Source organism: Sorex araneus, chromosome 2 (genome assembly GCF_027595985.1).
Source record: "Sorex araneus isolate mSorAra2 chromosome 2, mSorAra2.pri, whole genome shotgun sequence".
In the NCBI taxonomy this organism is placed as follows: domain Eukaryota; kingdom Metazoa; phylum Chordata; class Mammalia; order Eulipotyphla; family Soricidae; genus Sorex; species Sorex araneus.
This window is the reverse complement of record NC_073303.1, coordinates 254,933,086-254,956,217: the sequence shown is the minus strand read 5'-3', so window position 1 is coordinate 254,956,217 and position 23,132 is coordinate 254,933,086. Positions and strand designations below refer to the sequence as shown.

At 42.2% G+C, this 23,132-nt stretch overlaps 1 long non-coding RNA gene and 1 pseudogene across 1 annotated transcript in view; one reads left to right on the top strand and one right to left on the bottom strand.

Annotated features, from left to right (window-relative positions):
* LOC129402350 (uncharacterized) overlaps positions 1-23,132 on the top strand; it is a 345,176-nt gene that overhangs the window by 69,452 nt on the left and 252,592 nt on the right. The window lies entirely within an intron of this gene.
* LOC101543833 (60S ribosomal protein L27-like) lies at positions 301-710 on the bottom strand (annotated as a pseudogene).

The following is a 23,132-nucleotide window of genomic DNA, read 5'->3' as shown; positions in this document are numbered from 1 at the left end:
CCAGACACAAATTGCCATGATGTTTGGATTGAAGCTATGGCATGCACCGGGGGGCTTCTGTGACATGGCTCAGAATAGCATTAGCTGATGTTCAGAAGAATTGTAAATAAGCATCAAGAGCAATTAGTGTGCAATAAATGAAATGGGCTGCTTTCAGGTGCTAAAACATATTTTTGGAAGTTTGGGAGCAATTTAGTTTTTTTTAATTATTAAAAATATTGGTTGAATATTTTCAACCAATACAATAGAATGGATATTATTCTTTTTTTTATTTGATTTTTTTAATGATTGAAACAACATTTAAAATGGCAGCTTCTGGAAGAACCATTTGTTCTTGCTGGTCTTGTATCTCTCCTCAAAGATGACCTTGGCCCCTCTCCGAGTTTTGCGTTTAAGAACTGGGTCTCTGAAGACATCCTTGTGGAGGATGGTTTTGTCCAAGGGGATGTCCACGGAGTACCTTGTGGGAATAAGGTGATTATAGTTATAAACTTTTATGAAAGACTTGATCTTGGACCTTTGGGTGATTTTCTTCTTGCCCTGGCAGCTGTCACTTTGTGGGGATAGTGGTCAATTTCAGCCACCAGGGCATGGCTATCGGGGCGGTCTGAGGTGCCATCATCAATGTTCTTCACCATGACCGCTTTGCTTCCCGAGTAGCGTCCTGCCAGGACCAGCACCCCCTTCCCGGGTTTCATGAACTTGCCCATTTCGAGAGCAACCACTCAGGCCTACAGCAGAAAGGAAGCAAGTAGATATTACTCTTAATGTGTGTTTTTGTTGTTGTTGCTTGGAGCTTTGGGGAGGAGCATAGTAGAACAAATTCTTTGAAGACATCTGACCTAATCCAGTATCATTTTCTTGGTATTCCAGGAATCTTTGAGTTCCTCCAGCACCCCCAAAACCACTAAAAGCAAGCCTCCATTTCCATCTTTGCTTCTCTGAAATTGCTTTATTTAACTCTTTGTTTCAATCGTCTTCTTTTTGTGTTTAGAACCATGCCACATAGTTTCCCTCGCTAAGAACATAGTGCTTTGGAAATGCCTGTTATTTCTGAAGCTCTCTGTGATCATGGCATTGGGCAGGGGTGGATAGCGTGTCTCTTTAAATGCACTGACATTCCTCAGGAAAACTCTGTCACTTTTTTTTTAATCAAGCATTATCAGAGAGCCTAGACTGACTTTATGCAATCTGCTGACCGGTTGTTGATTTGCATCAGGAATCATCGTCACCAGTGCTGTTTCTAGATTCCCCAATGAGTCTGTTGAGGTCTTGGGAAGAGTTTCTGGGAGGAAAGCAGGGAACATCGTGTCTGTTAAAGCTCTATCCATGCATGCTCACTAGGTAAGATGCAATGGGACGATACGGGAGAAAATAGCAAGAGTCAGACCCAAAGGCATCTTTGGGGAACAACTGACTGCCTCCCGTCTCCAAAATCTAAGGGCACCTTGGAGTCACCTTCCAGCAGCAGCCCGGGCTGGTACCCACAATTGCCAGCTCTCACTCACAGCTCCAGATGCCCCTAATAACTGCCATGCCGATGTGTCCTTTTAACAAGACAAATATGATTACATCCATTAAAAGCTCCGCTTACTTTTAATTCCATGAGAAACGCTTGCTGTGAAGGCCTCAGGCAGGTTGGCTGCCCTCGAACATGTGCACGGACTAAGTAAGCCCCATGTGATGCTAGCCTGACCATTAATGTCCACTCCCCCGTGGCTCCTGCGAGTCTTCATACAGCTGGAGCTGGCATAAAGGAAACGGAGAGAGGGCTAATTATAAATGGAGTTTAATTAAATCTCCAGAGCCGAGCTGAGGAAGAAAGGAAAGAAATAGCTTCTTCTTCTTCTTCTTTTTATTTTTTTTTAATTTTTTTTCTCCCACAGAGGTTAACTTAAAGTTGACCTCCAAATGGGACCCTTCCCTGAAGGTGTGCTTGTCCTATTTTATCAGGAAGAGAAGGGAAAAAAATAAAACTCAGAAGCACAAAGGTCACATTTGCTGGTCAGTGTCACATTAAATAGCCAGCAAGAAGCTCAGTCAGGCTTAAGCCCCGGCTTGCATGTCTCAGTGGGCTTCTCACCATGATGCCATCAGGGCTGTGACTTGCAAGGGGGCGAGTGAACCAGCATGAGTTAGAATCCAGCTTTTTATTTTTTAAAATTTGAATCACTGTGAGATACAGTTACAAAGCTTTCATGTTTGACTTTCAGTTGTACAATGACTCAACACCCATCCCTCCACCAGTGCACATTTTCCACCACCAATGTCCTCAGTATCCCCCTCACCCCCCACATCCCAACCCTCCATAGAGAAGGGATCACTAAATCAATGATGGTTAGACGGATTGTTCAGAATCCAGCTTTTCCCTTCGAAGTTGTGACCCTAGGCAAGAAGTAGCCACTCTGTGACATAACTGCTTCATACATAAAATGGGCAAAGCGATGCAAAATTATGTTTGATTTAAATCCATGTCACTAATCTATTTCATACTACCCACGTGTGTGCTCTTACCTTTCCTCTTCAATTCTATCCCTCATCCTCAGGAAAAAAAATATGTAAAAGAAAAGCCAGTTGCAAAAATTCCCTGAATAATCCAAATGTCTAGACTTCTTTCATCAGACATTAATACACACACACAAACGCGCATTGATATATACACACTTCTAAACATGGGTGTTTATATCAATTTATAAATCAAGAATTAATTTCAGAAATAGTATCTCCAGTTAAACTCTGCTGCATTTTCTTTCCCCCAAATTAATGCAAAATCTACATTAGAATGGCCTTAATGTTGGAAGAAATGAAACTATTCACAAGTTTACATAGGGAAGCAATTTGCTTGGATTGAATAAGGTAATACATAAGTATGTAAAACCCTTTCTCTGTAAGTGCTGCTTTTAATTAGGAAGGAAGCTCTGAAAAGAAATCCTAGTTATTATACCCACGAATTGAACTCAGGCAACTATTTTAATTGGAACAGAAAGAACCAAAATGCAGAAGATTTATCAAGGAGGTTTTTAAAAAAAAAGGAAGGAAGAAAGGAAACCAAGTTCATCAGAAACAACATTTTGCATTTTGACTTTACTCTAGCACGGAATTAGAATGATCCCCTGTCAGAAGAGATGGATAGCATACATCCGGGGTTCTACAGGGCATTAAGTACCTGTTGTCACATCAAATAACTCTCCTGTCATGAATAGTGAATAGAACCAAAACTCTTCTCATTTTCTTTTTTTTTTAATCGAATCACCATAAGATACAGTTGCAAAGATTTTGTAATCGAGTTTCAGTCATAAAATGATCGAACACCCATCCCTCCACCAGTGTACATTTTCCACCACCAATGTCCCCAGCATCCCTTTTGCCACCCACTCCCCACCCGAGGCCTCTATGGCAGACCATTTCCCTCTTTCTCTCTACTTTGGGGCATTATGGTTTGCAATACAGATACTGATAGGCCATCATGTTTGGTTCTTTGTCTACTTTCAGCACACATCTCCCTTCCCGAGCTATCTTGAGCTATTCCGGTCCTTGTCTCTAATGTCCTTAGGTGTCTCATACTATGTTATTTTATATCCCACAAATGAGTGCAGTCATTCTATGTCTGTCCCTCTCTCTCTGACTCATTTCATTTAGCGTGTTACTCTCCACGTCCATCCACTTATAAGCAAATGTCATGACTTTATCTTTTCTAACAGCTGCATCATATTCCATTATGTAGATGTACCAAAGTTTCTTTAACCAGTCATCTCTTCAACTGTCAGGCTGAGGACCAGAGTCTGTTCACTAGCATCAAGAATTTGACAGCTTTGGTCTCCCGCATGGTACCCATTGCTGGTCTGTGAACTGGTACCATCCAGTATTCAGGTGTAAGAAAGTGTGAAAACCACTGCTGCAAAGCATTCCAAGATGGGCTTGCTCTTCTAGCCCATGTTCCCCCTTAGACACATTACTTGCTTGCTTGACCTTATGTTTCTTGGCTTGCCTGTTTCCACTCTGGAGAAGCCTGTGTTCTTTCTTCAACCCATTTTTTTTCTTTTTTTAATCTCCCGTCACACCTCTCTACCTTGCAAAACAACAGCCAAAAGGCATTCCAAGATGGTTAAGGTAAACCATGTTGAGAATAGTAGGAGTAATTATAGAGCTGCGGGAGTAGGAAAAGAGTAATAAAGTAGTGGTTGTGATGGTGGTAGTGGTAGTATTAGGAATAACAGAGATGATGGTAGTACTAAGAGGAGTGGTGGTAGAAGGAGGAGGTGGAGGAGGAAAAGAAAAGGGAAAGGGAAAAAAGAACAGGAGAAAAAATAGTGGAACAAAAAAGTAATTGTGGTAATGATTCTGTGGTAATAGTGATAGTTGAAAAAATGGTGTTAGTAATGGTTCTGGTAGTCCTGGTGGTGGTGAATGTGGAAAAAGAAGAAGAAGGAGGAGGAGGAGTGGTAGGAGGAAGAGGAGGAGAAGGGGGAGGAGAGGGGAAGGGGAATGAGGAAGGGGGAGGGGGAGGGAGAGGGAGAGGAGGGGGAGGAAGAAAGAAAATGGAAAGGAAGAGAAAGAAAGAAAGAAAGAAAGAAAGAAAGAAAGAAAGAAAGAAAGAAAGAAAGAAAGAAAGAAAGAAAGAAAGAAAGAAAGAAAGAAAGAAAGAAAGAAAGAAAGAAAGGAAGGAAGGAAGGAAGGAAGGAAGGAAGGAAGAAAGAAAGAAAGAAAGAAAGAAAGAAAGAAAGAAAGAAAGAAAGAAAGAAAGAAAGAAAGAAAGAAAGAAAGGAGGAAGGAAGGAAGGAAGGAAGGAAGGAAGGAAGGAAGGAAGGAAGGAAGGAAGGAAGGAAGGAAGGAAGGAAGGAAGGAAGGAAGGAGGGAGGGAGGGAGGGAGGGAGGGGAGGAAGGAGGGAGGGAAGGAAGAAGGGAAGGAAGGAGGGAAGGAAGGAGGAGGGAAGGAAGGAGGAGGGAAGGAAGGAAGGAAGGGAGGGAGGGAGGAAGGAGGAAGAAAGAAAGAAGGAAATAAAGAAAGAAAAAAGAGAAAGAAAGAAAGAAAGAAAGAAAGAAAGAAAGAAAGAAAGAAAGAAAGAAAGAAAGAAAGAAAGAAAGAAAGAAAGAAAGAAAGAAAGAAAGAAAGAAAGAAAGAAAGAAAGAAAGAAAGAAAGAAAGCGAGATAGCATTTGGTATTGGTTGGAGTAGTCGTAATAGTTCATGATATTGTGATGATCCTGGTAACACGGGTGGTGATGACGTGGCAATACTAATGGTACAATGTAGTCGTGTTTGTTAATGATTCTAGTGGAACTGGGATATGGTGAAAGGAAGAGGAAGAGGAGGAGAGTAGGAGTAGTGGTGTTGCTAATGGTATCACTGGTCCTTGGAGAGAATAGTGGTGGTACTAAGGTTGTGATAGCACTGGCGGTGCTAGTAATAAAAGTCACGTTGTTAGTGGCTCAGGTGGCACTGGCAGTGGTCGCTGCTGTGGTAGAAACAGTGGTGAGCATCTCCAGCGTGTTTAGAGGCATTCCTCTTCTGGGAAGGAAGGCGCTGGTCTCAGGCCCGCTTGTGCATCCTCATGCTGAATCCTGTGACTGTCCAAGGGCGACTATTAACACTTTTAGTTTGCAGAGAAGCAAAAAAGTGAGTCCAGGAGCAAAAGCTCAATTATTCTAGAAACCCTATTGCTAGAACTCCTCAGAGGGATTCATATCAAAGTCCCTTAGTTCCCCCCTCACCTTTCGCCTAAGTATTTCTATGAGCCCTGCAAGTTCTATAAAATGTCTTTGGATGGCACAGTGTCAGGCAGAGTCAGTTTGCCCCCAAATCTATGCAGACCCTGAGGAATGGAGGTGCCTCACCTGTCGGTCTTCCCACCCAAGTCTGACTCAGGTATTGAACTCCTGGAGAATGTTAGCCTCAAACTGTGGACAGAGTCTGCAGGGCTGTCGTGCAGAGCAGCAGCGAGAAGGCTTTGTGCATCCAGGAATCCATCCTCCTCGCGTGCTCTGTCCTTCCAACGCGACTCAGGAAAGGATGCCCACGTAAGCCAAACCCACTCTTGTGAGCCTGCCCAGGCTTAGCGCCCCAGTCTTTGATTTTTCTCTCATTTTTATGCATTCACTTCGAAACGTCCCCATCTTTATTTAACTAGTCCCCTCTCCCGGGAAGGAATGTGCTGACCAGCTGCTTTGAATACTGGTCCCCATGGCCATTACATTTTCCATAATCCATTATTTAATTGACTTGCTGGAACCAATTAATTTGGGGTTGGGGATACCTTGAGACAGTTGAGGATTTTTTTTTCTCTCCTGTAGGAATCAATCTTCTCTAGATACCCAGCACAGATCCATGAAAGCAAAATAGGTACTGGGAATATTCCTCAAAGTGTATTTGTGACATTATTGTTAGCTTCTGTAGTCTACTAAATGCTCTTCTTTTATCACATTTGTCTGGAGGAATATTTCAGTGATAGTTGTCTTCCCCTGGGTAATTCACAGTGTGAAAGCACGGAGCTTACCTTTCACTATTTCTGTCACCTCTCTACACGCAGCATCAAACCTGATGTATTGATCGGCAATAAGCACTTGCAGAATGATTGAAAGTTCTTCTATTTGCTTCTCACCAGAAGTCTTTAATATCAGTAAAGACGGTGGCATCTCTAAACCCCATTTTACAGATGAGCAAACTGGAGCAAAGGGCAGGAAGGTGAAAGTCAAGATAGATAGAGTGGAAGTGGACAATTACTGGATTCCCTCTTTCTTCTAAGGTATTTATTTGGGGGCACTCTAAAAATAGTGAATATTTTACCAGTCCTCAGCCTATACAATGTTGCGACAGCTCCTTGTTAAACAAGTAAAAAGACAACACTCCAAATACAAAAACAGGTGCAGAGACTGAGGGGCCTTTTGTAAGTAAGGGTCCCTGAAACTTCATTTCATTTGCTTCATGTTGTGTGCTTGCTTCAATTTAGTTCTTATGATAAGTTGTGAAGCTCCTACCAAACTCAAAGAGCACTGTAGCACCGTAGCACTGTCGTCCCGTTGTTCATCAATTTGCTCAAGTGGGCACCAGTAACATCTCCATTGTGAGACTTGTTCTGACTGTTTTTGGCATATCAAATACTCCACGGGGAGCTTGCCAGGCTCTGCCGTGCAGGCGGGATACTCTCGGTAGCTTGCCGGGCTCTCCAAGAGGGATGGAGGAATTGAACCCGGGTCTGCCGTGTGCAAGGCAAACGCCCTACCCTACCTGCTGTAGTTAAAAATGCCTCTTTAGAGGATTCATGTATAAATTTGCTTTTTTGGAATAGTGTTATCTTCTGTGAGCCAGAATTCACATCCAGTGGCTGAACACCTGCTTTTCATGTTTCCGGCCCTGGGGTTACCTACTAGTAGGTTAGAAAGATTGGATTCAGTTGTCTTAGAAGCAAGATTCTCCATGGTGAGAACCTTTCATGCTGATTTTGACATGAGGAAGCTGGGGGAGGTAGGTGGATGGAATCGAGTTAATGAAGACCCATGTACTAAAAAGCATGGAGAGTTTGCAGAGAACCAATAGGTATCAATGTCTGGAGCCCTGAGACGGGTAAAGAGAAGCACTCTGCAGAGTGAGATAGGATGTTATTTTGGTTTCTGTTGCGTAGCCTACAGAGAAATGAGTGTCTGGGCTTTAGGTCTCAGGCTATGGGAACTCACAGATGTTTGCTTAAGGTGATGATGTGATAGAAATGACACATCAACAAGGTAAACTCCAATCACTGTCAAGATGCACTCTGCTAGCTCTATATTTTGAACACCGAATCGAGGAGAGGATCTTAGAAAATCAAATACACGTGCTCTATTGCTCCACTGGGAGGCATTGCACTGAAAGAGTGGACACAGCCATGTAGGCACCGTTGCCTTTTACTCACCTGAAATTCTTCCTTCCTCTGCCTCGTTGGCTTTTCCTCACTGGCTTTACATTCCCCAGATCTCTGTCCCCTGGCCACACCTTTTTTTCCAAATATCCTCGTATCTCATCTCATTGCTGTAACTATCATCCGTGTTTTGACGGATCCCCAAGCCACATCACCAGTGTTGATTTTTCCATTTCTGATTTACGTCATGCACGAACTCCACCTTTATGCCAGACAGAATCTTCAAACTCAATACATGCAAATCAGAAATCTGAATTTGTCTCCAAGTGTCCCTAAGCACTCAATTTGGATCTTTCTTTTAGTTCTTTGCCTCAGAGAAAATACTTCTACATTCACCAAGCTACTCAGTTTAATACTCAGCTAATAATTTCCTTAGATTCATGCTCTTCCCTCATGTCCCATATCAAATTCTTCATCAATTTGCCATCTATAAAATTTACCTGGGATTGTTGCTCCAGCCTGTGTTCTCCCTTGAACACATAATGTATCTCACTTCCTTGTCTTAATGTTTGTTTGCATGACTATTTCCACTCTATATGTACATATATTTCTCTCTTGAACATGTTCTCTCTCTCTCCATCTCTCTTTCTCTGTCTCTCTCTGTCTCTCTCTGTTTCTTTCTCCCCACCTCTCCTCACATCTTTCTAAATAAATTTTAATTTTAAAAAAATCTTTCATGCTTTACCAAAATAAAATTTACCTAGACTCAAAACACACTTGAAAGATTCTGGAAAGACACTCGTAGTAAGGGCAACAGGGATGATGTCAAGTACACGAATCAAGATATAAAGGCAAACAAAGCGTCTAAAGACATAGAGAGTAGTCACAATCAAATTTGGTGATGATATGTCAATTCTGTTCAAAATACATAGATGGTGATCTTGAAACTCACTTCCCATTGAAATAAATAAGGACATCATATGGGGTTCATTTTAGGTATTGAACTGGAAATAGACAAATCGAATCCCAGATCCCAAAGAAGATATCCAACACTGCTTTGTGGCCACAGTGAAAGAAAATTGTAGCCAATCTTAAGTCATTGGCTAAAGACAGGTCTATTTGAACTTCCCCGAAGAAGCAATCATTGCAAGAGATAAAAATCCAACACACACTTTTTAAATCCATGAGTGAAAAATTCTATTTCCAATCAGTAAGCTTCCCCTTTAGTTTCTCCAAAAGTGTTCAAGACAGAAAGTACTCTTTTTCCATATCCTGCACTGCTCATAGCCAATTACTGTTCTCAGGAACATCATTCCCATCCTACCCCTTTGTTTGTTTTAAACTTATCACTGTATCACTCTATCACTGTCATCCTGTTGTTCATCAATTTGCTGGAACGGGCACCAATAATGTCTCCATTTGTCGTAGCCCTGAGATTTTAGCAGCCTCTCTTTACTTGTCCTTCCCAACGCTGCCACATTGGAGGCTCTTTCAGGGTCAGCAGAATGACACCCATCATTGTTACTGTTTTGGGCATATCGAATACGCGACGGGGAGCTTGCCAGGCTCTGCCATGTGGACAGGATACTCTTGGTAGCTTGCTGGGTTCTCTGAGAGGGAGAACTAGACAATAAGAGGTTGCTTCCAGGAGCTTTGCTTTATAGTCTCTGGATCATGGCCGTTGATGGGATTACATGGTACCTGGGGCAGTTTGTGGGTGCAACTGCCTAAATACTGGAAAAAGGGGGATCTGAGTGGAGGAGGCCCAGTCCCAATCTGAGCAGACTTGGAGATCTCAGCTCCGGCTCCCGCACACCTGGGTTCCTCTGCTGATTCCTCCATGCAGGAGGTTCATTTGAGCATGTGGAGAGTTTTCTTGAGCATGGATGTGGCTGGGTTCTGGAGGTTTAGCTGTGTTAGGTTGCCAGGGCTCTGCTTGGGACAGGGAGAGAAATTCAACCCGCCCCCCTCGAAGGGGCCTCAGTGAAGACAGAAAGGCACAGGGGCAGGAGATTGCTTTTTATATGCAGTAAAATTTACCTTTTGGGTATATATAGCTCTGTAAATTTTGAAAACTCCTAGAGTTGAGTAAGGAATCAGGATATATAAGCTTTCCTAAACATTGTTCCAAAATATGCTTTTCAACATTCCTCTTTGCTCCTAAGTCTTAGAAATTGCTTTTTGTTTTAAATGATCAATCCTTATAGTTTGCTTCTTGGAGAATGTTATGTGAGTGGAATTAAACAGATTGTATCCTTTTTGTCTGAATTCTTCCATGGAGCATCGTTCCTTTGATATTAGCTTACATTGTGTACATCAGTAATCTATTCCTTCATTGCTAAATAATATTATATTCTTGTACATGTGCCAGTTTTCTTATCTATTCACTGGGTGTTGGCTTTTTTTGGTTTGTTTTGGGGGGGGGGTTCATACCAAGAAATGCTCAGGAATCACTCATGACCAGTGCTCAAGGTACTCTTTGAAATGTCATGGATTGAAACCAGGTCATCTGCTTGCAAAGCAAATGCCCTACCCATAGTACTATCTCTCCAGCCACTTGTGTTGTTTTAAAATTCAGTGATCTTGAGTGCTGCACGTATTCATTACAGGTTTTAAAATTTGCTTTTTTAAAATTGTAAATATCTGGGAATGGGATTATTATAAGTCTATGCATATTACTTTTAAATCTATTTTTATAATGTAACTTTGACCACCCTTGACTTTTGCAAGCAGCCATTTGTAGTATGACTCGCTTAGAATGTTTTACATTGAGTCAATAATTATCACTAAGATTGAAGCAAATATCTTGTAAATAGTAGAAGATTGGGTCTTGTTTCTGATCCATCTCTTTGTGCATTTTGTTGGTGAGTTTGTGTCATTGGTCTATAAGTAAACTATTGGTGAAAAATAGAAATTATGGGAGATAAGACAGCAGGTAACAGTCAGGTTTTGGACTTGTACGTTATTACCCATATCAAAAATAACGGATGACAAAGGAGACTTCTGCCAGAAGTTTTGTGTTCTTAATTTTAATTCTGCTAGTATTTGATGAAGGAATGGATATCATGTCCCTCAAAAATAAACTTCTTCTTTACCAAAATTCAAAAAAATAAGCATATGCTCATGGCAGAGTTAAACATTGGGATGAATAAATAAGAATAAAAGTGAGGGTATTGCTCATTTGGGGTGAGGAGAGAGGGTCTAGAATGGCCAGTGAGATGATTGCACAATAACTTGTTACCTTAGATGTTGTGTTCCAGGCAGTGATTACAGGGTGTTTGCTTTATAATAACTTGGGAAGCTAGAGAGTTCTTGCGTATGATTCTCTCTTCCTATGATTGATTTGATAATAGGACAGTTGTGTTGATTTTAAAAAAAAAAGCACTCATCTGCTCCACTCACATCTTCTCATCTCCTTTAAGAAGCCCATCCAGTCTTTAATTGGTCTCTCTGCTTCTTCTCATCCCCCTGTGCTCCTTTCTGCATACTGTACTCAAAGCCATTGCTTAAGCCTTAGATCAGACAGTATCACTCTGTTTCTTAAAAGTCTGCACGAGAAGAAAATCTAAGGGCTTCTGACTGCAGGTGCCCCGGAACCCTGCGCATCGCCAAGTGTATCCTTACTGTCTCCATTTGCTTTTATCCCAGGCTCAGTGATCCTCTTCTTTGTGCTCCAGACTTTCACATAAAATCTTCTACCTCTTCATTCTGGGTCTCCAGAGAGGCTGTCTCAGCACCTGTATTCTCTCCTTTTCCTCAACCCCAGCCCCCCACCCCAATTACCTTCCACCACCTTCTTGTTTGTTTCTTTTATTTTTTTTAATGTCTTTGCACTTACTCCTGTATTTCATCTGGAGCTATTTTCTTGATGGCTAATTTTATGTGTCATAGCTTTGTCTCCCTTGCTCAGAATATATATAAGCTAGCTGTAGATAACTTAGCCTTTGATTTTAAAAAAACAAAGCAAATAAACTAAAAGAAAAAGAAAAAAAGGCTTTTATTGGACACTCAAAATGAGTTGTTGATAAACTAGCGAAAAATCATGGACCAGAGGCATAGTAAAACGGTTCCAGCTTGTCCTTTGCATGCAGCTAACCCCAGTTCAAGCATCTGTATTGCACAACTGTTCCTCAGCACTGCCAGGAGTGATCCCTGAGCACAGAGCCAGTGGCACCTTCTGAGCACTGATGGGTGAGCCCCCCAACAAAACATGCATCCAAATCCATGATTGATTGAAGAGCAAATAGCCTGTATATGATCTTCACTTCAGCCTTCATTTCGGACCTCACAAGAAAACTAACAATATCAATCAAGATCCCCTGCACCCCATTTCCACCTCAAAAGTGTGGCAGCTGTGGTTTTCTGAGGTTCAGGGCACGTCCCCCGGTCTTCTCACATCACTGAAGGTTGAATGAGTGCATCTATTTTTACTCACTCTAGATACCTAAATCCTCTTTTTTGGTTCCCTGTTTCTATAAAAAACCAAAGCATCCAAGACAAAGACAATAAAGCAGACTGAGTTCCAATTAAGCCCCCCTATGGGAGATAGACCAACAGACACAGGAAAGCAAGAGCAGGAAGAGAGTGACCAAGGAACCAAGCTAGTCTGCAAAGTGCCAAAAGGCAATTTGAGAGCCTTCTGCAGAACTCAAGAAGGAATATTTAGAAAGAAAGAGAAAGAATCTAATGCCACATGCTCATGGTTGCGAAGGTTCCACCAGGAAGTATTTCCCAGAGGGGTTTCTCAAACAGTAAATGTCGACAGAAATTGTGTAGGGTCTTTCCCCCCCAAAAAATTAATTTTTTAAAAATGGGAATTTTGGTTTTGGGCTATGGGGAACTGGGTCACCTTACAAGTCCATTCCCAGGAAAAGGCAGGCATGGTGGGAATAAAGATAAAACTTCAAATCTCTTTTGTTCTAGATGTGTTTCAACACAGCATTCAAAATCCAGAATATGTTCTAGTAGGCATAAGATTGCAAATATTCAGATATTGGTTATCTGTGGAATGAATGAATGAGAAAGATCAGAGATCTGTAAGAACTCAGAGAGGAGGTCTCGGAATTATGACATGGGGCTATTGGGTATCGATGCCTCTCAGCTAGGCTTTGTAGCATGCCACCTAAGTCTTCTTCCCAGCAGTCAAACTCAGTATTGTGAAGGTGGTTATTACAAACTTGGGGGAACAGCAGAAGCAACCGGGAATGCCCACATTAAAACAAATACTTTTTGAAAATTAGTTCAGATTCTACTCGGTGCATATATTTCTAGCTCCAGCAATTAGTTGTTTTATTTGCAAATAAAGCACTTTCTACAAAGCACATTTCCATCTACATAACAAAGCTCAATAAAGTGTTTTATTCCCTGCTGGCCACTATTACAGTTCTATTTTTTAATCAGCAGATGTTCACTTATTTCAAACTAGGTATAAACATGGCATTGAATGATATCATTGTGGTTCATAGATGTGCGCCTTGCTTATGGGAGGTTTAATACCCTTCTCTTTTCTCTTCTGAGAAGTAAACACCATGCAAAGTACAGAAGTGCAGAGCATTTGGTTTAAGGTGGAAACATTAGTTTGCATAACACATTCAAACTTCCAAACAGTCAAAGTGAAAGAAACTTCAGCACCTCATCTTAAGAAATCTGTTCATGTGCAGGAAAGATAGCACAGTAGGTAAGGCACTAGGTTGGATTCCTGGCACCTCAGAGGATCCCCCAAGCATTACCAGAAGTGATCCCTGAGTGCAGAGCCAGGAGTAATCCCTGAGCACTGTCAGGAGTTGCCCCAACAAACGAAAAGAAAGAAACAAGGAAGTCTGTTCATCATTGTTAGGATTCTTTCAAAGACCTTGGTCTCTATGCTTAGGTAACTAATAATGCTTGTGACCTAACAAATGCAAAAGAGAACAAATCTGCAGTGTCTATGGGAAAATAATCCGAAATTTAGAATAGAAACAGCAAAGAAAATAGATGTCTGCTTTTATCTCTGGTTACGGGAAAACACTATAAAGCCATTCAGACTACTCCCTTCCACTTCATTGAATGAGATTTCCGTTCATGACTTCGATGCATCATTCCAGCCATGTTTGGACATGATACAACATTTGAGGGACATTTCATGGACATGTCATTCATAAAACTTGCTCTCTGGATGCACATTACAGAGCTAGCTGCTTTGGATACCGGGGTATTTATTTCATGCTGCTGGCTTATCCCTGCTTTCATAAATAACCTAAACTACATAAAAGTTTTGCAAATATTTCTCCCAAGTCAATGCACTGCTGGATAAATCAACCCATAGACAAAGAAACTACAGCCAGGTTCATATCTCTGTCTGATTCACTTTTCCTTTCTAACACAGTCTACACACATGTAATATACCTTCTTCACAAATATATACTTGAACAATTTATTATAAATGAGGCCTTGATTCAGTTAATACAGATTACTTATAACCATCAGCTTAGAAACTATCCTTTTGATTCATCATCTAAAATTATACTGGTGAATTTTTTTTTATTGAGGTATCATCGTTTATAATACCATTGAAGTTGTTTTTAAGTTATAAAGCTTCTACACAGGGTTTCAAGATCAAACCCAACTTCCCTTTATCCTTCTTTTCCTGCATTCTCCTCACTTCTTAGTTTTCTATTGATTATGACTCGGGGTTTGTTTGCAGTGGGGATGCAAACTAATCCCATTCTTTCTTTATACTACGCATATGAGCAAGATCATCTGGTACTTCTCTTTTGTGACTCGGTTAGTGTGGCATTCTCCAGTTCCATCCAGGTTGCAGAAAACTGCAAAGTTTCATCTTTTCTCGTAACTAAAGAGTACTTTATATTTGACCCAGTAGTTTTAGAGGGGGCTGGAGCGATAGTACAGCCGGTAGGGCATTTGCCTTGCACTCGGCCAACCTGTATTTGATTCCTCCGCCCCTCTGGGAAAGCCAGGCAAGCTACCAAGAGTATCTTGACCACACTGCAGAGCCTGGAAAGCTCCCCGTGGCATATTTTATATGCCAAAAACAGTAACAAATCCCACATGGAGATGTTACTGATGCCCACTGGAGCAAATCAATGAACAGCAGCATGACAGTGACAGTGACAGTTTTAAAGCTATTACTCTTTAGATGCATGTTTTATAAAGTTTGACACCATTTATTTTGTTTTTGTTTTTGTTTTTTGATGATTTTTTTGGCTTGGGGCACACAGTAGTGGTTAGGGGGCTTCCCCTAGATCTGTGCTTTGGGGTCGTTTCTGGTGGTACTTGGGACAGCTGGTGCTAGGGCCCAGGCCCCAGTGTCCTGCATGCAGTACATGCACCTTATCCATTGAGCTTCCTGGCCTGGAATCCTCGGTTTCCAGGTTAGCAAATTCATTTCAAATATCAGGTACTATTCTATGTGTCTTACCATTCTAAATTCATGTAACTTTTATAACATTTCTATGAGGTAGGTCCATTAACATCCCCGCTTTATAGATAAGGATCAGGGAGAATCACATCTAATTTGTGTACAGAAAAAGGATGACCAGTGGCCAGAGCAATATACAGCAGGTAGGGAACTTGCCTTGCATGCAGCCTACCCTTCTTCTATCTTCAGCATCCCTTATGTTCCCCAGAGCCCACCATAAGTGATACCTTAATGCAGAACCAGAAGTAACACCTGAGTGTGACTGGGTATGGGTTGTCCCTGCGAAAGAAAGGAAGAAAAAGGAAGGAAGGAAGGAAGGAAGGAAGGAAGGAAGGAAGGAAGGAAGGAAGGAAGGAAGGAAGGAAGGAAGGTAGGAAGGAAGGACGGGAGGGAGGGACGGAGGGAGGGAGGAAGACTCCATTGTGAGACTTGTTACTATTTTTGGCATATCTAATCTGCCACGGGTAGCTTTCCAGGCTCTGCTGTGTGGGCAGGATACTCTCAGTAGCTTGCTGGGCTCTCCAAGAGGGATGGAGGAATTGAACCTGGGTCAGCCCAATGCAAGGCAAATGCCCTACCTGCTGAGCAATCGCTCCAGTCCAGCCTGAACATATACCCTGCAAAATCATTTAGAAGGAGAGTGGAGAAGAGCATTCCATCAAAGAACTTTCATTACAGCCTCTCTATGAATGGTTCCTTGTAGCATAGGCTTTGTTCTTAATTTTTTCACTCTGTTTTTTATGAAGAAGACTTTGGTGTTTAGCCCTGGGTGGCCCAATCCATGTAGAGTTGGCTCAGTATTACAAATGGTTTCAGGCATCCACCTGAGCATAGCACCACTGCATCATTTTGTTATCTTTGACGTTGAGGGGCATCTCCCAGTATTCAAGCAACCAGGAGTCGTTCCTGGCAATTCTTAATCAACTAGGCCAGTGGCTTAGTGCTAGGGTGGTAGGAACAGTACTGTCCTGTCTCTGTGGTCTGGGACTCCAGAGCCACACCCAGTGGTGCTCAGGTGTCTCCATGGCTGTACCCAGAGATACCATTCTTGGGCCATATGGAGCCTAAGAATAAATCCAGGTAGTTTTCAAACACCCTACTATCCCCATACTATCTCGCAGCCACCATATTTTATTTTAAAGGAAATCGTTGCTCAGATGAATGCCATTGTTCTGAGACTCTAAATAGCACCAGGCACCAACATGTATTTCATCTAGGAGAAAAAGAAAAGGTTGACTATATTGTATGAGTTGTGGGGATGCTCTAAAGCTCTTGTGCACTTCCCAAACCATTGTGTTTCTCTGCTTTACCGGGACTGTCTCTTGATGAATATGCCACATTGGCTCTTGGGAGCACGGTGCTGTGATCTATGTCCACCATCCAGGATGTGAGTGTCAACCAAGATTTAGCCAGCTTTGAGGATAGACTTCAAAATCGAGAGCAGGAGGGTTGGGAACATCTGGGAAGAGAGTAGAAGACAAGGAACTGGGTGCTGGCATCATAAGCTATGGAATGAGCAACTCCGGACAGGTCCCGATGCTCTGGTCTCTAGTTTGGCCAAGAGCTGGCTGGGTCACTGGCATGTGATTTTTAAAAGATGTATCTGTCTAATTCAGGCATCACTCCTCCCCCAAACCCACCTCTCAGTCAGTCATTCCTTTATAGATTGTCTGTCTCGTGAAAAAACTCTCTAGGCAAATAAGGATGTAATTTAGCCAGGATCGCCGACGAATTTTGGTATCTGTCCTGCTGAGTGTCATCAGGAAGCAAAAAAACAAAAAAACTTTACATTGGGTCACAAGCTATTGATTGAACCAGGAGGGGTCTGAACACTGCAGTTTCTTTGCGTTTAATACCTCTATGAAATAGCCAGAGAAAGAGTCTGCAGCTAACTACTCAAGCATTTCTATTTTAGCAGGTTCAGAGTCAAGAGTTGATGGTGAAGTTTGACAGTTAAAGCATTTCTCACCTAAAATAATTAGCAGGAGCAATCCCCAAAAGCCAGACCTCTTGAAAAAAAGCAGCCAGCGTGGAGCACTTACATTGCTGCCTTCAGCCAGTCATGAATTCCTTCCATATCTGCCCACTGAAAATTTCAGAGCATGGCCCTAGAAGAAAGAGTCTAACTGTTCTGGTGACTCCAACTTGAAACCACTGATGCTGGTGTCACGGTCACAGTCCTTGCAGTTCTAACAAAGAAGGATATGGGTAACATTACCATAAATAAGGTATTTAACTCTAACCTGCAAACCTTCATGTTCCCTCTTACCCCCAATCTGCATCTTACCCACCCTGGGGAGTGTTTTCCTCTGACTATGGCTTTAAACAGCACATGCTACCTTGGCTCCAGAATGGTTCCAAGCCTTTATTTCCCTGTAGTGAATGAAAAGAAGGATTAAATAGCATTTAGTCCTCCCAAGGGTCAAAAGGCATATTTTAATTCCAGAGAACTCCACTTTGCAGCTACAATCCCTTTGTTGTTGGGTTTTTTGTTGGTTGGTTGGTTTTTTGGTTTTGTTTTGTTTTTTATTTCAGTTTGGCAGTCACTGGAGAGAGCAGTTTTCATAACAGAATTATAGCCCCAAATATGCATTAAACACAACAGGCTGGTGACTGTTAAATTATTTGTGCCTCTTATGAATTTTAGCCATTTGGCCATAAAGAATAAAAGACCCATGATATTTATGAAAGGAAAGACTCAGAGACATTCAGACTATTCACAAATCTCTGGAAAGACAGACCCAAGTCTTTGATTGAAGCTGAGAATACTTATGAATGACAGTGGGGCAGAAAGTCACATCATCACTTTGTCTAAAGTCCTACAGTATCATTTGGAGAAGCATGCTAGCATGGGATGACCAATATCCTTTTTGAGTAGCACAAACTTAGGCTTGACACTTTTGTGCCCTGACTGGGTAACTCTGATACAATTGTTAGCCTCTCTGTGGCTTATCCTTGAAATAAGGATTAAAAATACTACCTAGGTCATGTTGCATGGTATAAAAAGCTGAGCTTAGTATCCTATTCTGAGTTAGGACATAATAAATGTCATCTGTTCTTGTTACCTTCCTCACAGTCATCACTGCAGCCGACATTTTCTTGTTACCACTATTTTAAAGGTAATTCCATGAATTTAGTTGTTCTCTTTGTTTCCCACTTCCTTTCTTTTTGATAAGTCTGATAAATTGAGCACGGTAACAGAAAATGAGATAGAGGTAACTTTTTTTTCCCTTTTCCCCAAGGTCATAGCTAAGGATGTATTTTTCAGTTTTTATGGAATATTACCTAGTTTACAGCAAGACATTATAAGCCCATAGCCAACCATATCCAATTGTGATAACTACAATATTTTGTCTTTTCTTCAATGGCAGTGAACCAGCGACTAGAATGTCTGTTTTTGCCTGGGTATAAGCTACACAATCATTGCAATTCCCTTTTTAATATTGTCATTTGAGTTCTGGTTGTGACATATGTCACTAAGACTAAATACATAGGAACACAATAGAACCTCCTCACCATACTTATTGCCTAGGTCTCTTCTCAATCTGTTAGCCGGGCATTAGTACCCTTCACCTCACCTCCTTAAGATAGATCCTAAAACTACAAGACCAGACCTATCATAAAGAAGCCAACAGAAAGACATCATCGGTTATAATTTGTTACAATTTGAGAAAAAGTCAAACTAACACCACGTGACATCACATAGTAAAACATTATATTTTGAGGGGCTTTCGATTAAAGTAACATGCATTGACTTACAAACTTTCAGCAGATGTGAGCCCCTCACTGAAACTCATAAAATTGACTAGAGAAATAGTGCAAGGGTAGGGCTCTCACCTTACATGCAGCAAACAAGGGTTGATCCCCAGTGCCACTTATTGTCCCCTGAGACGGTGTAGGGCTGACTCCAGAGCACAGAGCCAGGAAGAGCCCCCGAGTATACCTAGTGTGGCCCTCATACCAAACTAAAATAACATGCAAATTCTCAGGTCCACCAGCACAACAGAAATTTCTTGATAGCATTCTAGGAAATGAATGATTTTTTTAAGAAAAGGATACATAATTGTCCAACTTTTACAAAGGGGCCATTTTAACAGTTAGGCAAGCAATTGTTTGCCCAAATGGTGAAGAGAAATATTGCCACGACTCATATGAGATCGTGTTTATTGACTATGTGCCTTGTATCCGGAACTGTTTCATTACTTTCCATGTCTCTGTTATTCACTAAGAGATGATGACATGTGTCCTGGTCGTCAGATGAGGCTCAGTGAGTTTTAAGTAAATTGCTCGAAGAGGCCGAGCTGAAGAGTGGTGAAAGCATGATATCCCAGCTCATTATTTGATCATGCACTTGAGCAATATTTGATCTATATGACTAAATCACTCTCTGTGATGCTGCTATGTTGATCTTACAAAGCGCAAAGTCGAGTCTGAGCAACTTGGCCTTGGAAAATGTTGATAACGGGACCAGGGAGATCACTTCAAGGGCTGGAGCAAATGGTCTGCAAGCAAGAGTTCTGAGTTCAATCCCTGGGACCTCACCCCCACCCCCAAGTACCACCTAGAGCCGACCACAAGCACCACGTGGTGTATGTATCCCCTCCTGGCCAGCTGTAGTCAGTGCTGAGCGTGAATTATGTTAAGTGATGTCTCTGGCTTTAATAGCCTTTGCCTTTTCAGCTCTAACATGAAAGGTTGTGATTTCCTGTTAATGGAATTCCATATTTAGTACACTGATACAAGTATGCAGACATAAAGAAGACCTCGGGAGTCTTGCATGGATAATGTGTATGTCATCAGCTTTACCAGGAATTCCTAAACCTGGCTCATTAGAATTCTCTTGGGGTACAATACAGAGAGAGAGAGAGAGAGAGAGAGAGAGAGAGAGAGAGAGAGAAACAGAGAAACAGAGACAGAGAGACAGAGATTTACCAAATCATGACCAGTAAGTGTGACTCGGCAGCTGACATTTCCTAATAGATCTCTAGATATTCTCATGGTATGGTAGATTTGGAATTCTGTGAAGAATAAGGAGATTCAGGTCTCTCTTTCCTGTTCCTTTGTCATGATTTTGCTCCTTGGAAGAAACAGCATCTGCATGTTTAGCAAAAAGAATTCTAATGGCAAATGATCAATATGCACTTCAAAAAAAGGTGCTGGTACTCAAAGTGGAATTAGCTTTAAACAGAAAAGGGCACATTTATGCTTTTCTTCTTTGTGTTTGTTTTCAGTGGCCATCCCCAGCTGTGCTCAGGGGTCTCTCCTGGCTCTGTGCTCACATATCATTCTCAGGAATGCTCAAGGAATCATATGTGGTGCCAGAGATGGAACTGGAGTCAACCACACAGAAGATAAGCACTACTTGTCCTTGTTCTATCTCTCCAGCTCCCTGCTTTCGTGCCTTCGGAAAAATGCCCATTCTCAGAATAAGACCCCATCCACCAGGAAGGCACTGCAATCCTGGAAGGATTTCTCTGTGTTTTTAAAGCGATCTGAGAAGTCAGTTCCGGGCAGTACCTCCCGATGAGAGCACACAGTGAAATGCTCTCCTCTATTTTTGTCCGGCCACATGGTGGCTGCCAAACTTGCAAGCCACAACCTGGAACTCGCTTTCAGAATGCCATTCCGCCTTGTTTTGTTGGAGTCTGACCTTTGCTTTATCCAAATATCATTGTGTCTGTAAATATTAAAATGAGTTGCTGGCCACTCGGCACGGCAGAGCACATGCAACATGCAAGCCTCTAACGGATTTTCTAGCTGGCATCGAAGCTCCCTTTTGGCCAAGTTGATCCCTTGAAATTGTTCAAAGCTGGTCAGCGTGGCTGGCTGTAATTAGGGAAGGAGGAGGGTCTCTCACAAAGCTGCAAACACCGGGTCTGAGACTTTCATCTCAGATCATTTCCAATGCTAAATGCCCGTCATCGAGGGTTTTAAAAAGGTATCTCTGTCTTAAAGGCCACTTAGGCTAGAGTGGAACAGCCTACACCCAGCATGTACCAAACTGTTTTTGCATCCTGAGGTAATAAAATTGTGAGCTCCGGTGGCTACTAGGGAATTGGAGACACATTATCCTGCCCCAAACTCCCCAGCTCGGCTTGTGCTAAGGAGGTCATTTGCCCCATCCCACACACGACGGCATTATTACCTGCCTACTGCGGCATTTAATAACCTCTCCTTCAGGAAATGCTTTTGCACTTCCTAAATCTACTCTTGTCTCATGTTTCTGGAATTCTGTGAGCCTGATGGGGGTGGGAAGACGTGAGAAGATGGAGCGCTCGGGCTGCACCCCAATTTTTAGGTGTGTTCTTTGGTTTGGGACTGAGATTGTTCTGTACAGGGGAGGTTGGCGGGAGACCCAGAATGTCACAGACATGTATGGCCAATGTCCTGCTCCCAGGTGCCATGGAGAATGGGATTGAGAAGAGAACTCATGGGCATACTAGTTCTAAATTCAGTGCCACTTCTTAGGTTGTATCAAGCTCCAGGAAGCAGCATTTGTTTGTTTGCTTGTTTTTGTTTGGGGCCATACCCGGTGGTGCTCAGGGCTTTTTCTTGCCTCTATGCTCAGAGATCACCCCCTGGTGGTGCTCAGGAGACTATATGAGATGCTAGGGCACAAACCCAGGTCACTGCATGCAAGGCAAACTCAATACATGCAAACTCAATACATGCAAATCAGAAATCTGAATTTGTATTCAAGTGTCCCCTCAGCTTCCAGACTATTCTATTACACTATTGCACTAGTCCCAGAAAACATTTCTAACCCTGTTTACAAAGAAGGTTTCAGAGAAACGCTTCACTTCTAGCATGATCAAACTTGCCCTAAGCCTTGTACCAAAGACAGTCATGGGTAAGTCCTCAATCCTCAGGGGCTCAAAACTCACTTTAGATTTTATTTTTTCATCCCGCAGATAAATTCCGATGCTCAGCTCTAGAAAAGAGCTTGACAATCTGTTTGTTTGTTTATTTTATTTTTTGTATGTTTTCATTTTTTTGAAAAACCAATACAGCAGGTTCCTCTGATAGAAGTGGTCTACATCTTGCTTTTCGAGAAGGCTGTATAGGATCATGAAGGGTGGTCTTCCCCAAGTTTCAGAAAGACCTCTCCCAGAGGATCCCCTAGAAAGTCCCCAACTAGCCTTCTTAGTTTGTGTCATCTTGGTATAATTTTAGTCCAGGTCAGTTGAAGTCCTATGAGCTTTACAAGAAACTTTTCACCTGGCTCTTGAAGAATGAAGATGAATCATACTTAGAGATCCATTCAGAAATCACCTTCACACCCCAGGAACCTATCATTCTGGTGGGACAGATAGCCCTAATGGTGTGAAAACAGGGCATTGGTGAGATGAGTTTCCCTCTCATCATCTGAGACCTCCTTCCTCTCTCTTCGACACCCCAGACTGATCATCCCAGTTCTTTGCTGGGATCAAGATTCAAGACCCTCCACGTGCCCCCTAGGAAGATCGACTTTCTAGTCCTGTAAATTCTCCCATGCCTGTGCTTTAAGTTGATCTGTTTTGCTCCTACTAGTTGGTCTGCTATTTTAAATACCCATCAGCATGAGAAGAGGGTACGGCTTAGGCAGAATCACCCTCACCCTCACCCTTTCCTGTTGTGGCTCCGTGCACCTGCAATCTAGTACTTCTATCAAGAGTACCAGAGCTTAATATAAAATAACACAATCTGAGACTGATACCCAAGAACAGTAGAGGCAAGGGCCAGGAAGATTGCTCCATGCTTGGCAGCCTGCCTCATGAGCTGGGGAAGTAGGCAGCTGGGATAGAGAAGGGATCAGTCAGTCAATGATGGTTGGAGGGATTGTTCGGGATGGGAGGTGTGTGCTGAGAGTAGATAAAGGACCAAAGGTGATAGCCTCTCAGTATC